The 16,308-nt window shown below is 38.5% G+C and overlaps 1 protein-coding gene across 10 annotated transcripts in view; it reads right to left on the bottom strand.

The window, feature by feature from the left end:
* The window catches only part of IMMP2L (inner mitochondrial membrane peptidase subunit 2), a 917,077-nt gene extending 901,130 nt beyond the window's left edge, over window positions 1–15,947 (bottom strand). For 2 of the 10 annotated variants that reach the window (XR_005063787.2, XR_005063788.2), the window contains exons 1-2: window positions 15,858–15,942; window positions 15,291–15,363 (exon numbers count right to left, since the gene is read on the bottom strand). The gene's annotated coding sequence lies outside the window, so the exon portion shown is untranslated. The other 8 variants (XM_037027502.2, XM_037027496.2, XM_073238584.1 and 5 more) reach the window with 8 other exon arrangements.
* Between the last annotated feature and the right edge of the window lie 361 nt (window positions 15,948–16,308).

Here is a 16,308-nt window from a genome sequence, read left to right as displayed (position 1 = left end):
AGAAAAACTGTAAAAAAAACCAATTTTATTGTGAAGCAAAGGAAATAAAAATTTCAGTCATCTAAATTATATCTCTAAAAAAAATCTCTAAAAACATCTAAAAAATTGTCATCTAAATTATATCACTGTATCAATATTACAAAAAAAAGTTTGTTATTCTAATTATCTCAGTTAATCTCTATATTAACCTTACTTTTACCCCATTTTAAAAGATAACTGATGCTCAGAGTATTTGAATAATATTCCTAAAGTCACACAGGCAGTAAGTAGCTGAATCCAGATTATCTGACACTGTGGTCTGTGTATGTAAACACTGCTCCACTGCCTCCCCTTATTGGCCACTCCCACTAAATATTCACCATTCCCAGTAAACACAGAGTAGGATGTTATTGATTTCAAAACTGCTAGTACAGCATTCAGATGCAAGTTATATAGACAGTGCTCTGAATACATAATTAGGTCAATCCACTATATAAAAGGTAAAACACTCAAGTCTCATTAATTTCTAGTAAGTTTTCAAATGGGGAAGGGATACAAAAGGAAGAAAAGTACAAATCTATATATAACATCAATTAATAGAAAAATATAATTAGAGCTGTCTTTGGACTTAACAAGCACTGAAAACCCCTATTACACTGCTGTCCTTTCAGTGTTCTGAATTGCCTCTCAGAATTTGAAATTTCACTGCTGAAACAAAAGAAAGCTGAAAGATATGTGCATTCCAAATTATTGTGCCCTTTTGCAATTTGCCGTCTACATTTATTACCCCGATCTGTAAACACTCAACTAGGAGCTAAACACCAATTTCACTGGACATATAAAATGTAAAATTGGAAATGCCACAAAATCAACATGACCTTTAAAGTATAACATTTTCCACAGTCGTTTACTTAATACTAGAGAAACATTTAACACTGTTTAAAGTATAATCTTCATGTGTAATATTTTCAGCAAATATAAAAGCAAACACAGACTAAAGTACTTAAAAATCAACCACCTTTTTTAAACAAAAACTACAATTAACTTTAAACTACCATTTTTTCTGTGGTAATTACATTATCTACTAAACATTCAAAACCATATTAGTGTCCTCTATTTTTCAAATACAAAGCTGTTATAAACACTGCCACCCAACCCTAATGACCTTCTACAAATGGTAAGGCCTAGTAGAATGACTAATTCTCCCCCAGTTTACCCATATTAGTTCCCTTGGGAACAAAAAGGCAAAGATCCACGATGAGCCCTCTCTGTGAGCCCACAAGGCTACCCTTGATTAATACCCAAGGCACTGGTCTTTATAGCATGTTTTCTAACCAACCAGATACCAAAGATACTTTAAGCAAAGATTATAATTAGATAGTTGATATTACCATAAAATTAATTTTGTATGAGAGTAAATGTAGTCTTCTATCTTCAGATGCAATCATATATGTTAAAAGTAAAAAATATGCAAATCAATGCTAATAGGATGGTAAACTTTCCTCAAGAGAGCATCACATTTCAGAAAAATCACCACTCCTATAATTTTTTAAGTTCTATAATCAAGTAGCAATCCTTGAGGATGTATCTTTCCTCTTGACTGCAATTGACTCTTTAACAACATGGGGTTGAGCTACAGGGTCCACTTATACGCAAATTTTTTAATACATACTTTGATTCAGTATTTTCAAATAGAAGCTGATCAGAAAATATTTTTTCTCAGGTTTTTTTTTTTCTGCACTGTTCCTAGCAGGAGATAAAAATTAGCAAGACAAATTAAGTCAGAATCCCCCCCACCCCCATTTGTTAAATAGTGTGGGTTTGAACAGCCTATTGTCTTTAACACCTGAGAATTACGAAGAAAAAGAGATTGAGAAAACAGCAATCTAACACCTCACTGAAGGACAAATTCTATCTTTAAGATTGAGTATGGTTCCTACCAACTCTGTGAATTTAGTTCATATTTCTTTAATGCAAATAATGAAAAAGCATAGTTATAGCATACATAGACAAAAAAGAGAAACATCACCCAAGCAACTAAGTCAGATACCTCACCTGTCACAGAGAAAATCAATTAGGCCCAATGAATTTATAGCATACACTGATTTATTTAGGGAAATGTTTTAGAATACAATGTCTTTAACTTTTTGGGTATTCAACATATCTTGCTCCGTTGGCTGAAAGAAATCTAAGAAAAGATAGCCTCTGTGACAGAGGGCAAATAGGATGCAAGAGGAGCAAAACAAGATGAGAGAAAGCAGATGGGGAGGGGAGGTTTACATTCAACATACATAAAAATAATGTGTGCTGGCTTTCCACAGGGAAAGGAATGTAACTGGCTATCCTAGGAATGAAATAGGCAGAATCAGCTTATCAAGAAAGAGAACAGCAGGAGGCTGAAAAAAGCCCTGAGAGTGGTTTACATCCCAAACAAGACAAGAGTAAGACAAACTTAAGTAGGAAAATGATTAAATTAAATTAAATTAAATTAAATTAAATTAAATTAAATTAAATTAAATTAAAAAACACAAAAATCCCAACCCTCTCTCTTATCCTGAGAGGAATAATAACATACAATACCAGAATACAGGTATCTGTACCCAGAAGTCAGGCGCATTCATGCACACATCCACATATTCCCTCTCTCTCATACCCTCTGAGTAAAAAGACAACATATTATACAATATTAAAAGAAAACAGCTATACCTAGTTGGTCAGCTTTCTCCATAGACGCTTCCAACAAACTCCATGAACCTCTTTTGACCACATCTTAATTTACCAGGCTTGCCCCTGGGCAAAAACATCATATTCAGGCAGACTTCATCCCATCTCATTTGAAAAGAGAGGAATTCGTGGCCACTATCATAAAGCAAAGGCACAGATCTGTAAAATGACCAGATTTAGGGGTCCCAAAGAATTTCAACAGGCTCCTAAATAATCTCCAAGTCCCACACTGCCCTGTATCCTTCCTAAAAATAAAACTTTCTAAAATATAGACCATGATACTATTCAATTCAAAAACCTTTGATGACTAGACATGGACTAAGACTAAATTCTGTTGCCTAACATTCAAAGACATCGAGAATCCAACCAGGTTCTTTTCCAGCATCATCTTGTCGTGTTCTGTGATGGTTCACTTCACCTTCTCTTATGCCTTTACCTGTGTTATACTCCTTTAGCCTAGAATTTCTTTCCACCTTCTCCATCCCCTAAATGTTGCAGTCTCCTAATACCAACTGAAAATATCACTTCTTATTCTGTGAATATGCAATCTTCCTTATCTATATCCCATCCTATCTATATAAAGCCACCCCAAAGCTTTGTTTATTCCTCAGCTTGAACACTTAGACAATATTCTGAATCATAATCATTTATTTGTATGTTCACCTCCCCTACCCTCTATGTTCACAGGGTTCTTTATGGGGCAGGGGGCGCTGTAAGGATGATAATGTTATCAATTAATTGTGGTAAAATACACATGACCTAAAGTGTACCATATTAACCACTTTCAAGTATATAGTTCACTAGTGATAAGTATATTCACATTGGTGTGCAACCAATCTCCAGAACTCTTCATCTTGCAAAACTAAAATGCTTTACTCATTAAACAATTCTTTGTTCCTCCCTCCCCACCCAAGTCCCTTTATCATTCTAGCTTCTGTCTCTATGAATTTGGCTACTCCAGGTACCTCATATAAATGGAATCATACAGTATTTATCTTCTGTGATTAATATTTGTATTTGCTTATTTCACTTAGTAAATGTCCTCAAGGATCATCCATGCTGTAACATGTCAGAATTCCCTTCCTTTTCAGAGTTGAATAATATTCCATTGTATGTACATACTACATTTTGTTCATCCATTCATCTGTTCATAGACACTTGGGTTGCTTCCATCTTTTGGCTGTTGTGAATAATGCTGCTATGAATATGAATATACAAATACCTCTTTGAGTCCCTGCTCTCAATTCTTTGGGTATATACCCAAAAGTGGAATTGCTGAATCATACAGTAAGTGTATTTTCAATTTTTTGAAGAACTGCCAAACTGATTTTCATAGTGGCTGAACCATTTATATCCTAAGAGTGCACAAGAGTTCCAATTTTACCACATCCTCACCAATACTTGTTACTTTTTTTTAAATAGCAGCCATCCTAGTGAGTGTGAGATAATAATATCTCATTGTAGCTTTGATTTGCATTTCCCTAAAGATTAGTAATGCTGAGCATCTTTTGATGTTATTGGCCATTTATATGTCTTTTTTGAAGAAGTGTCCATTGAAGTCCTTTGTTCACTTTTTAATTGGGTTATGTTGTTGAATTGTATTTTTTTAAATACTGGATTTTTTTATATACTCTTGAATTTTTATATATACTGGATATTAATCCCTCTCAGATATATGAAGCACAGAGTTCCTCAAAATTCATTTTTCTATTTCCTAACTTTTTAGAGTTGGCTATATGTAATATAGAAATATATTTTGAACTGTTTCTTCCTTCTAAAAACTTTTTTTGGTATAATAAAATTCAAAATATCTAAAAATTGGTGTATAATGGGAAGTAAGACACCCTCTCATGCTTATCCTATAGCCACCAAGTTCCAATCCCTAAAGACATTTTCTATTTTCTTATAATTCCTTGCAGATATTCTGTGCATATACAAGAAAATATGGTTCTTAATTTAATCACTTCCCCAACAGTAACCTACTAAAACCTACTACTCTGCACCTTACCTTTTTGACTTACTTATTCTACTTCAGTATATACAAACTGCCTTATTCTTTTCAACAACTACTAAATATTCCACTATATGTATCATACTTTATTTATAGTCTCCTAAGGATGGGCATTTGTTTCCAACTGCTTCTAAGCATACCCTTAAATACATATTGTTTCACAGAAGTGCAAGATCTGTAGGATAAAGTCTAACAGAGGAATTAAATGATACGTACATTTTAACTTTTGATGACTATTTCCACATTGGTCTCAATGAAAATTTCAAAAAATCATATTCCCCTTATATCAATTATTATATTGCCTATTCCCCTATACCCTCAATAACACATTATGTTTTCAAAATTTATTTCTTTGCCAATTTGATAGATTACTAAGTCTAATACTTAGGTCATTCACAATCTAATCTCAATCTGTATGTCCCACAGCCCCTTACCATAGCCAAATAGTTTCTCATTAGTTCTAAATTTAGGAATAAGGGTACTTCCACAATATCTTTGTTCAAACCATATCCATTATTTTTAATATTCTTCCCTTCCTTCAAAGGTCAGTTCCAGTTGATCTCTCAACTCTCTCCTCAACCATTCAACATAATGTTGATTCAACAACTATTTAGTGTCCGCTACATTACACAAAGGTAAACAAATAAGTATATTTAATGAATTTCATGCTATGTGAGATCATAGCACAGAGAGTCAATGGCCAGTGAATGGACAGTGGCCTCTAGACCTCTAAGCCATATCTGGAAAATAGAAGATATCACTCAGATTTTTAAAAATGAAAGAAAGGCCAAGGTAAACAAGAACTTACTGTCTATAAGTCACTCTCTCTAGAGTATAGAATGCTATGACTGAAGACCACAAGAGAAAAGGCTGGAGAGGTAAGGAGGGCGGGGTGGTACCAGGGTCTTTTAGGCCAATTTAAGCAAGTTTTTACCTTAACCTAAGGGAAACTGCAAACAACAAGGGATATCATAATTGAAACTAGAATTGTATTTAATGTATCACCTACCTCAGGATTTCAACTTCACGAGACTTTTTATTCTCTTCCTCCAGAATTACTTCTACCTAACTCTACCTCGCCCTAGTGGCTTCAGCCACACAGACACTGGTCATAAGAGCTTTGAAAGCTAGCTTTTTCTTACCACAAACAGGAAATCATGTTTCTCTGACTCCATACAGAGTGTGGCAGTATAATTCATGCTTCCGGAAGGAAGACTAACATCTCAAGCTGACAACTAGGTAATAAATATGACCAGGAACCAAGCACACAGCAGGATATCCCAAAGTGTATACCTTTCATAACATGACACAAGCAGGCTTAACCACTGAGACAGATTAGAAATGCAGTCATGTTTTTCCTAACACAGCTAAATAGCCATCCTTTCAGCAATATCGTCTCAACCCCAAATCATTTCCCTTTATTACTTCTCTACGAAATACATCACAATAATGAAAAAAACCTGAAAAAAATTCAAGTATGATTCACTAACCAAATTCCTCACCTCTTTGAGTTAAAATTTTCATACGATTATTACAAACTGCACATATAGTCTTCAAAAATAACCCATGAAGTACATGTTATTTCCATTTTCCTCCCCCACCCAAAATAAATGATATTTAAAGACAAAAAGTTTATGTTCACAAAGCAAATAGTAGAGCTAATACTTGAATAAGTCTTAAAAACCCTATTCCATATTCTTTTCACTATATATTACTACTTTAAGGTCTAGAATTTTATACTTAATGCCTATTTCTTTTAAGTTTTAAAATAAAATATGTTAATGAAATGTTACGAATATTAACATCATGTAGTCATATACACCAGACATGTCTCCAACTATTAATCTTCTAATGTGTAATCATAACCCATGTGTTCAGACTACAGTACTTCTCCTACACATGAGAAATAGTGAGACTCATTAAAACACAAGCTAATTAGTTATAAAGTGCTTCAAACTACCCTTACATAATAACAATGCTAAATAGTCATTATTTAACAAAAACAAATCATTATTTAGTATTTGATTCTGACACTAATAAAACTCTTATTAAACTATTAAACTAATTAAGCTCTTGGAAAAATATCAAAATGCTCTGTAAATAATCTGCTACACCAGGCTAACTAAAATTAAGGGGAAAAGGCTACATACTGTATGATTCCACATTCTGGAAAAGACAAAATTATGGAGACAGTAAAAAGATTAGTGGTTGTCAGGGGTAACATGAAGGGAGGGATGAATGCTGGAAGAGAGTGGATTTTTAGTACAGTGAAACATCTCTGTATACTTCTATAATGATGGACACACATTATACATTTGATCAAACCCTTAGAATGTACACCACCAAGAATGAACCTTAATGTAAACTATGAACTTTGGGTGATTCTGATGTGTCAGTGTAGTTTCATCAGCTGTCACAAAGGTACCATTTTAGTGCTGCTGATAATGGGCAGAAGCCATGTATGTGTAAGGGTGAGCATACACAGAAAATCTCTACCTTCCACTCAGTTTTGCTGTGAACCTAAAACTGCTCTAAAAAATAAAGTCCGTTTTTAAAAATTATGATAAATTATCTGTAGCAACTCTAATTTTTTCCTCCTGTTGCTTTAAAGGTCCACTATTACCTACTTAGTAAAGAACACCTTTGGCCATCAACCCTAGCTTCAGTGAAGCTCCTCTTTACATAACCATAGCTACTAACAACACCCACCCTGCTCCACCACTCATCCTCTACAGTAGATTAAGTCCAAAGACAGGGAGAAAATTGGATAGATGGACAATAGATGGAGATGGTAGGTAGTGGCTAAGAAAGTAAAGAATTCCTCAAGAGGAAATCGGCAGGAAAATCCACAAGTGAGAGGAGAAAGGAGAAAAGAATCCTGAGATGATCTGAATTCATTGGTCCACAAAATCAGAAAACCACATGAAATTAAATTATCCTAACACACGAACGGTGATATTACAAACATTTCCCTACTTAAGAAAATACCTTTGCTGTTCATGATTCTAAAATTAGAACTTCACAATGTGTTTGTGCCCTCCAGTTACAAGCAAGATGATTTTTCAAAAGTTGGCTGCACGTGCTACAAACACTTTTCAAAGTAAAGATATGTATGTATGTGTGTGTGTGTCAAAGTGCCATTACAAAGACCTAGCTTTCAGAATAAATTTTTGGACAAAATTGCAAGGATTAAATTTTTACAATTTATTACATGGAAAAAAGATGTACACTGTTATCTTCTGGGTATACTGAATCTGAAAAGTCAAAAACATGCTATGAATTATCAAACTGAGCAGGAGTTCCGTGAGATTTTGAAACAGTCCCAGAGGAATGACTGCGAGGTGTATGTACTGGCTCACTTTGGTCAACTGAGAACAGGCTAAACACCTGCCAGATGCAAACACTAGAGTCATTCACATGAGGCTGAGGTTGAGGGCTCTAATGGCAAATCAGGGACCCAAAAGATGGTTCCGGCAGGGGCAACCACTGCCATCACCACCACGTCAGCAATAAACAACCCTCTGCATGATTTTTATTGTTTTCAGCCACTGAGTTCTTGATATGTTGTATACAAAGCAAGAGCAAATGCATACCAATTTTACTTATGCGGGTCAGAGAAGCTGACTTACTGTCACATAGAAGTGAGTAGAGAAACCAAGTCTGGAACCCATTCTCGAAGCTTTAGATTCAGTTTCTTTGTCATTAATAACACTTTTCAAGTAAAATAAGTTAAAATATCATAAGGATGATCATTCTTATGTGACTATGATTGGCACTAAAATACCAGGCTTCCCATAGTAAGGACACAGCACATGTCCCTGCATATATGACAGACATGGTGGGTTCTAAAATATGACTGGATTTGCAGTGCTCCATGGTACTTCATGAGGTTTTTACTACCTTCTGGAAGATTTTTATTTTTTTAATTTACACATCTTAAATAAAAACCTAACATTTATAGCATTTGGATACTAAACAATTACATTAGTAACACTGAGAATATTCATACACTTTAGAATGTTAATCATTATAAGCATTTATATAATTGTAAACAGAATCAATTTGTTCAACAGGAAATGCTCAACTCTGTTTCTTGAAGGATATGCATTTTTACTTTAAATCTACATGTTTTAGCATTACACAAATGTAGTAAAATACACCATCAAAATGCTCATGGTGGTGAAATCTTAAATCACAATCCATAAAATGGTTACTACCTTGCAGGATAAGGCAGCTGGATCTTAACCTATGTACTCCTAGAGAAGGTCAAAAGAGTATTTCATTGCTAGAACCAAACCTCATGTAATGTTCCTTCTCACAGTCACTTCTTTGACCTGCACAATCCTACAAGATAGGTAGGACAGGTATGCTACCATCCCCACTTTCCAAAGGACAGTAGGGCTTAGAGAAGTCTAAGCAACTCAACTAAAAACACATAGCTATTTTAAAAAGTCACAAGGAAACAACCTACAATTTAGCTCCAATTCCCAGACTTCTCTCCTGTATGATGTTTTAGCCCACCGGTTATCTCCCCTGACTGTCAGTAGAACACCTGGGACACAATATCAGTAAAAAATATCAGTACCTGGGCATCATCTCCAGGGATCCTGATTTAATTGCTCTGATCTGATTTATCCATCTAATACATAATCAACGAATGGAAGTAAATTCACAGAAAGCTTATACTGCAAAAAGAGACACTGTGGATGTCTCTACAAGTAAGCTGAAACATCCTATTCCCTAAGCACTCCCTCAAAGGAAAAGGTATCTTGCAATAAATCAGAAGGAAACTCTGACCCATTCTGCTTCTATCACAGGGCCACCAAAGAGTATTTTATTCCCTTGATCCCACTCCCTGAACCTTACCACTCCATACTTCAGCTACACTGCAAGCTCTAGCTCAAGCCTCACCTCCTCTGTGAAGCCTTCAGGATCACACAAAATAAAGAAGTCCATTGTATCCATTGGACCCTGAACTCTACCTCCAACAGTAACACATATTACATAAGGCATTCATTTACACATCCATTTTTCTCACTCCCTAATGATTTCTTATGTTGGGTATGATTATCTCCCCCTTAGCCTCCAGGTAGACACTCCTTTGAAAATTTTCAACTTCTAATAAAACAAAGGGGATATTTTTCCAAACAACTGGATTAGGTTAGAGAGTAGTACACAAAAATAGCCAGATGTGGTGAGAGCCAGGCAACTGTGAACTCCAGGCTAGGAACTCCAGACTAGGAAAGGAAAAGGTAAACAGTATATTCAAGGGTGTTGTCAGATATGTTTTTTTTTTTAAGGGAGAATTAGGCAAAGGGTCAACATGATTTTCATTCAGAAGAAATGTGACAATCAAAAAACAGTGATTACAGGCAGCTACATTTTCAACATCTCCCTTTCTATGGGGCTCCTTCCTTTCAGCATATAAACATGCCATCTCTCCCCAGAAAAAAAGGACTGCAGCAGTGGTTCTCATTCTTGGGTGCATGTTAGGATTCCTGGAGAGCTTTTAACATTCTGGAGACCAGTGAAGTCAGAATCACTGAAGAGGGGTCCAGTCATACCTACGCTATGCTCATTCCTCACCTCCTATGCACTCCTTTACAGGGCAGATGAGTTTCTGGCCCCACCATTATAATGCACCTCATGACTTCTAACAGGCACTTGACAATCTTCACCAAATGTAATGATCCTAAGCATTACATTTTTAGCTGGGTTCTACTTCTTGAAATTCTGCCATCGACCTGAAAAGTTTTGCTTTCTCTTTTCTCCTAACCTATCTGGCCACTCCCCTTCAGCATCCTTGTATCTTTCTTCTTCTCAGTTTGTCTCTAAAATTTCAATATCCTCTAAGACTTACTTGTCCACTTTTCTCTTCTCTTTCTATGCAGTTCCTCTAAGCACTTTTGTCCATGCCTTCAACTACTCTCCATGTGGCAAACACTCAGATATCTCCATCTCCGGCCTCCACATCTCTTATCATGCTCCCGGATCCTATATCCAGCTGCCCTCTAGACATCTCCAACTAGCCAATGATACACCCCACCATTCTGCTCATCACATGTCCCAACCCGAACTTACCACCTGCCCCTTACATCTGCTTCCTCTTCTCTTTCCCCTCTCAGTAACCAGAAACCTGGCAGTCATTCTAGTCTCCCATTTCTTTTAAATTCAAATAGTTACAAAGACCACCCAATTTTCCTTCTTCCTAAGTATCTTCCCTAAATGGTCTTACTTCTTAGTATTCTCACTACTTCCATCCTTGCCTGAGCTCTCAACCTCCTATCATACCAAGGCACTGTCTGCTCTGGCCACCAATCTTGCCTCATCTCACCTTCCAGCCCACTGCACCCCCAATCTACCCAGCACACTTCTTTCAGTGACCTTTCATGTCACTCAACAATTCTCAGTGGCTCATTGCTACACATGGGATAGGAAGGGCACCCTGAATTAGCTATCCAGCTTCATCTCCTTTCACTCCTGACTTCACAGACTGACCTACATGTAGCTCCCAGAATACACTGTGCTCTCATACCATGCAATTCCTCATGCTATTGAAAAGCTCTGCTGCTTGTCAACCTGCCCACTCCTACTCAGCTTTCAAGACTCAGCTCAAACACAACCACTGCTAAAACACTTCTCTTGAATGTGCACCAGGGATCAAGAGCTCCCGCTAGTCTTCCTTTCTCTTCTATCTCCATTATGACAAGTAGCATACAATACTTGAACTGTTGGTTAAAACATCTGCTGTCCTACTAGACTATAAGCTCCTTGGTCAAGGACAATGAATTTTCACATGTATGTCCTCAGCTACTTCTATGCACATAGTGTAGTTTTTTTTTTAAAGGAATTAATGAACTGTAGGCCAATACAAGGGCAAGAAGATCAACTAGACTTTGTGCATAGAAAAAATCTAGATCTTAAAGAAGTACAGACATCTGTTATTAAGTCCCACATAAAAAATAGAAATCCAAGGTTATTCAGGCAGTGTCAATGTGACAAAGAAAAAACTTATCATTAGATTAAGCAGGCAATCAGGGAGTAAGAGTCTCCAAGTAGCAACTAACAAAAGATCAACAGAAACGAAGAGATAAAGGTGGTCCTTGCTATGAGTCAAGTAATTCATGAGCCTAAGTCCCTGGATGAGCAGAAGACTGGCACCTTCCTCTCTCAGCTCACCACTCCTCCCTTTTGTCATCATTCTCCATACACCCTTTCCCAGTCCCCACCGCCAAACCCCAGATTCCATGGCTAATTTCCCTCTGTTTTGGAGCCACAGGTCCTGGCCAGTGGATTAGTTGGGGATGTAAAAGAAAGGGAGTCTGTTCTTGTGGACAGAACCTACAGGAAAGAAAATGAAACTACTATTTACTGAGGACATACTACGTACTAGATATTGTTACTTTATAAAGACTCACTAAATCTCACAATAATCATGAGTAATTACCCCATTTTACAAACAAAGAATGTAGGTCCAATATCACACAGCTAAGCAATGACAGAGCCTGCCTGAGAACTTAGGAATTACAGCCTCCGAAGTATTTCTATCTCTGACTACCCCAAAATGGAGAGAGATGTGGCCCAGCCATTCTAGTTTGGAACTCAGAATACATTATTCTCCAAAACACTATTATAAATGTTGGTTAGAGTCTATACCACCACTAACACATAATTGGTATACAATAATTTTTAAAACCTTTCGGGTCCTGACCTGGAAATCTAAATGTTATTTGTTATTTTATTTCTATAAGTACTCTGTTCAACATTATAAACAAAAATGGACTTGAAAATGACTTTCTGGAACAGAGTGGACTCTTAGGGGAGGCTTTTCTATAAAAATATTTTTTTCCACAAAAGTCACCAAGGATAGAGACTATTTCGCCTTTTTAACTTGAAAGAACAGTGACACTAGAAGATACTTATGGGAAGTATGCTTATCTGACCAAGTGCTCATATAGTGTGCTGTCATTTAAATAAAACATCATAGTAAATAAACCCCACAGACCAGAGCTTATGATAGAAATGCCACAAACTCCAGCAGTTCAGCTGATATGCCTCTAATCTACTGACAAAATGTACTCCTTAGCAAAGTAAAACCAGATGTCTGGTGTGAATCAGATATCTGTGGACTTGTCTTTCTTGGCTTCTAGAGCAGGATTAGATGCACTAAATACACAGCTTTGCTGTATATTAAACCCACAACTTGGCAAAATGATGACGGTTTGGACATGAAATATCAGCATTTTTATTATAATTCTTATAAACCAAAGACATTTCTGAAATAGAAATCCTAAGTTTAAGTACCCAGCTAAATGCAGTAGTATGTCCTTCTCACTTTGGGAACAGGGTCAGAGCTTTTAAAACACATTTATAGAAACTCTTTCCCTTCATTTTTCAAGATGACACTCTTTAGGAAGGACTATGGAATGATTTAATAGGAGGAATTCAAGCCACATCAGGTGTCAGTCCTTATCCCATAAATTCTAGGATCAGATATAAAAGGTGATCACTGTGAAAATACAAATACTCAGGAGGCTGGCCACCTTCAGGAAAGCTAAGTACCATACTGCTTTCCACAATCAGAAGGAAGATCATAAGAAAGTAATGGGTGACCAGATACAGAAACAGGGAGGGAAATAGTATCTGTGGGCCGGTTTTTTACAAATTCTTTTTAATATACTCATTGTTCTGTTTTGACAAATGAGAAGTTAGGAAGCAAAGAAGTTTTAACTTCCATAGTGGAAGAGCTAATAAAATAAGAACCAGGAATCAAGCTCATGTCTAAAGACTATAAAAGGTGTGCTACTTCTACGTGAGGATCTGGGATGGAACTAACCAAGAATATGGAGGTAAAGACAGAAATGTAAAACACTGCCCAATAGTAAGATATAAACAAGAAAAAAATCTTGAACAAATAAACACAAATTATTGACAGTTGTCATCTGAGAGTGAGTTCATAGGAGATTCACTTTCTACATTTTATATCCCTGCAAGATTGAGTATCAAATAACTTTTGTTAATCTTATAAACCCTTGGTAACCAGAAGAAAACATCTTGTTTCACTTCAATATAAAATGAGGTTAAAAGTTCAGAAATCCACACAAATGAAGTCAGCTTTAGTATTTATTTTGCTAAGTGCATGATCCTTAACACACTCTGTGCCTTCTAATCTTAGGCCCTTCTTATGGAACAATTCATAAAATTATCCTCATCTAATAATTATACTGTACATTTATTATATTGGAAGATGACTATAGCACTGTTAATTACAGGACACAAATCACCATGGTCAATAATCCTTGAAAGTACTAAAAGACAGAAAAATAACACTGTTCTTCCACAACACTACAGACCTGCACACCCTTGAGATCAGTAGTACAGAGAAGGTCTTGTACATTATCACTTAACTATTCAGAAAATCCACAGAAAACTGGTGAAAGGTCTGCCCCAAAATGGCCATCTCCAACAGTCTCATCGTTCTCACCATCCTACTTGTATCAAAGGGCTCAGCACTTTGGTAGGAAAAGATAATAAATATCGAATCCATAAATGGACAAACACATCACCAATAAACAACTATTTTCTGGTTTTTCATAAAGTAAATTATATGATCATCTACCACTTGCACACAAACAAGAAGGCAAGTTCAGGCACAGACAGATAATTTCAAGATGTCAGAGGGCAATTCTAGGTTTCCTGTGTAAGTATCCAAAACTGGTTTACTACATTCTTGCTTCTTTGTAACTAACCTGAACTTTAACTAAAACATTTGTTTATATGTGACATGCATAAGGTATTCCCAACCTTCTGAGAGGAACTGTATTTCATTTCACCCATAAGTGGTGGGTGGGGGAGTGTGCTGAAGAAGTAATGTTACAATTCTAATGAAATTACCAATGAAAGGAGATCACACTGAAAATTACAGCAAATCTCCAAAGGCTTTAATGTGCTGTTTTGGCAACTTTTCAGAAGTGAATATAATGCTTGTGAGGTGTGATCAAAGTGAAAGTCAAGAGAAAAAGACACATCCTGGTAAGCTCTCCCCTACCCCCAAATACCTTCCTCTACAAGCATGAAAGATCCCAAGAGAACTTCAGGCTTGTGATATTGCTATTTATGCTCCCAGGTTCTGAAGCATTTTTACAAGTCTCCTTTAAAAATGTTAACATCCTTGGGAGACATTCCTGTTAATTATCAAGCTGGACCTGAACCTTTGATACTTTGGTCTCAGGGATTAGTCAAAGATAGCCAGGAATGTGCGCCCTAGGCAGGTAACTGCAGGATCAGTGTTGCAAAGGTGAAGGGTAAGGACAGTTTTCCACCAGGACAAGTGGCTAAAGGGGATTCGCGCCGTGCTGTCAAACTCCCAGCCAACTCTACAGGCTCTAAGGGTAAAAAAAGTCTTGGGTTTGGAGCCTGTGAACCTTGAGGGCAGGCCTCAGATTCCTAATGAAGTGGGGGAATTTGGTCCCAAGACGCCTCAGGTCAGTCTGGCTCTCGCCCGTCCTCTCGCCCCTCTCCCTGGCTCTCGCAGGTCTGCCCTGGCTCCTCCCGCCCCTGATCCTTCCTTACTTACCCTTTCTCCCGTTCTTCCTCGGTGAGAAGGGGTAAGTGGTTACTTTGTGCCCTCGCCCAATTTGGCCAAAACCCTAAAAGTAAAAATGACAGAGACAGACACGTGCTTTAAAATCCTGAAGTTCAAGCCTCAGGTACTCCCACCACCTGGTCAAGGCTCCCAGGCAGGGGGAGCGCGTACCCACAGGGCTGCCCCAGGGCCCGGGCTCGGGGACGGAGCGGTCCCCCTGGGAGGGGACGCCCACCGGCGGGGAGAAGCCGGCGGGCTCCCGGCCACGTGCGGCCGGCGCTCGGAGCCGACTTCCGACCCGTGTTAGCCCCGAGCTGGCCGGAAGGGGCGGCTGACCGGCGCCGCGCGGGGCCTTCGGTAAACGCGCGCCCGCACACCGCTCGCGATCACCACAGGACGGGCGGCCAGAGGCCCTCCGCCTCCCAGCGACGCCCGCCCGCCTGCGCCGAGCCCCCAGGAAGGCCCGCAAACCCGAGAGTGCTCGGGGCCGGCGGCGCCGCGCCCGCCCACCCGCGTCCGCTCTCCGCACCCGCCGCCCCGAGTGCCCTCCCTCCGCACCCGCCGCGCCGCTCAGCCAGGGGCCGTCCCGCGGGCCCGCCTTCCGCCGGCGGCAGGCTCCGCCCCCGACCTCGGGCGCGGGAGCCGCGCGGAACTTCGCCCCCACGGAAACCGGCCCCCGGAACCGGTCGGCCCAAAACCCGGCCCTGACCCACAGGGAATCAAAAAAAAACGCTCTTTAGGCAAGCAGTTATGGAGCATTAAGACCAGCTCCGGAATGATGACTGAGAAGGCAAAAGGGAGCTGAAAATCCGTGGAACTGACTTCAGCCCTTCCCTTGTTTTGAAGGTCAAAAAAGCGAGACGCCAGCAGCTGTTTCAAGAGCACGGCTATGGTGGCAAAGTACATTACTAGCACTCTCCCCTCTGAATTCCCCCTTACTGCGTTTTCCTACTAAAGTATACACAGGAAAACTGTCCAATTTTCCTGCTTCTAAGCAACCTAAAAAAAA

Source organism: Manis javanica, chromosome 6, assembly GCF_040802235.1.
Source record: "Manis javanica isolate MJ-LG chromosome 6, MJ_LKY, whole genome shotgun sequence".
In the NCBI taxonomy this organism is placed as follows: Eukaryota; Metazoa; Chordata; class Mammalia; order Pholidota; family Manidae; genus Manis; species Manis javanica.
Note: the sequence above shows the minus strand (reverse complement) of the source record. Positions and strands in the feature narration are given on the sequence as shown.